General features: G+C 45.2%; 1 non-coding gene across 1 annotated transcript; it reads left to right on the top strand.

Annotated features, from left to right (window-relative positions):
* Positions 1-211: 211 nt before the first annotated feature.
* Positions 212-284, top strand: Trnaa-ugc (transfer RNA alanine (anticodon UGC)). The gene has a single exon. It is a non-coding gene; the product is annotated as a tRNA-Ala (tRNA).
* Positions 285-1,756: the final 1,472 nt, after the last annotated feature.

Here is a 1,756-nt window from a genome sequence, read left to right as displayed (position 1 = left end):
CTTTCTGCTTAAAAAGGCAGTCTAATCAGGCACCGTGACACATACCTGTAATCCAAGAGACTCAGGAGGATGAGGCAGGAGGATGGCAAATTCAAGGCCAGCCTCAGCAAATTCAAGGTCTTTTGAAACAGGAACCCTGTCTCAAAATAAAAAATAAAAAGGGCTTAAGTGCTCCTGGGTTAAATCCACAATTAAAAACAAAAGCAGGGCTGGGGATATAGCTCAGTTGGTAGAGTGCTTGCCTTGCATGCACAAGGCCCTGGGTTCAATCCCCAGCACCACCAAAAAAAAAAAAAAAAAAAAAAGCAGTCTATGTTGTATCTTACAGTCTTTGCCAGTGACCAATAGGAGGGCTCACAAGGGTCCCAGAACATTCCAGGAGTGGAATTGATGGAGAAATCTAAGAGTGTGGCTTGGAACATGGAGACAGAACATGACTCCTCAGTTGTAGACCATCTTTTAGCCTCTCCTCCTTTTCCAGAAGTTTGGCTGTACTTTTAATTAAGTGTGGAAACTTGTCACATGGGAACTTGTTAAAAATGCAGAATCACAGGTTCCCACTTTAACAACATCCCCAGGTATTTACATGCACAGGAAAGTTTGAGGCTTGCTGCCTTAAGCCTTCTGGGCCTGTTTTCTCTTCTGTTAAACAGGGCTGAAAACACTAACCTATCTGTGAGATTGCTGCAAACATCAGATAAGACAAGCTGGGACAGTCATGTGCTGGAGCTGTTAAAGCTTTCAGGACTTTTGCAAGCCAGTAGTTTGAAATTGGGCTATAGTGGGGGTATTTACACCAGCAAAGTGAGCAGACTCTTCACATCAGTACTTTTCACTTATTTCTTGGGGATCCAGTTTACCTGTACTCTATCTTAGGGGTCTTTTACAAGTGAGTTTCCTAGATCTGTGAGCTGGGGGGTCTGCTATGTCCGACCCATGAAAAAAGTAGGGGAAGCAGCTTGAGGTTAGACCTAGGATTTGGATACCAGAAGAGAGAAGGTTAGGGCACCAACAGAACGGCTTCCCAGATTAACCAGACCCTCTCCATTTGGGCTCCCCTGGGTTCCTTGGGGCCTGCACTCCACAGCTGGGGCTCATTATCGTGTTCCTTACCAGTTAGCTGCTCAAAGGCCTTGTTCTGTTACACTGCAGAAGGCCGGCACTTTGGCAGCAAAGGAAGCCAGGCTCAGGCCACTGGGCCCTGTCCGAGGAACCTTTGAAAACAAGTTTTCAAATCATTAAGGAAATGAAAATGGAAAATAAATCCCGAGAGAGAGGAGGGAATCCGCCTACTAGCAGTTTACTTAATGCAGACTGTGCATTAATGGGACACTAAGATCACACCAAAATGAGGGAAAAAAGCACTTTAGACTTCAAGACCTTTAGACTTCACATAGGGCAAAGATGAACCGTGTGGCTATGGAACATTTGCGCACTTCAACATGTTTGCAAGGGGATCATCTGTCTCTCAGAGGTACCATAAGCATTTTGTGATGCTGAGGTTGCTATGGTGGCTGCTTTTGTGTTGAATAACACAGTGCTATATAAACTTGGGCAAATCTGCACAAATTATGTCTGGCCTGTGGCTCCATGGCCTCTAGCTTCCACACCCTGATCAGTAATTGAAGAAACATGGTACAACCACGGAGCAGTAGGGCTGGGACATGTGTTGTGCCAGCAAAGACACTTCCCAGGTAGTATTATCAAGTGAGTTTTTTTTTTCTCCCCTCCAACTGAACAGCCATTGATTGCTGGC

Source organism: Marmota flaviventris, chromosome X (genome assembly GCF_047511675.1).
Source record: "Marmota flaviventris isolate mMarFla1 chromosome X, mMarFla1.hap1, whole genome shotgun sequence".
Classification (NCBI taxonomy): Eukaryota; Metazoa; Chordata; class Mammalia; order Rodentia; family Sciuridae; genus Marmota; species Marmota flaviventris.
This window is presented reverse-complemented; position numbering and strand designations above follow the sequence as displayed.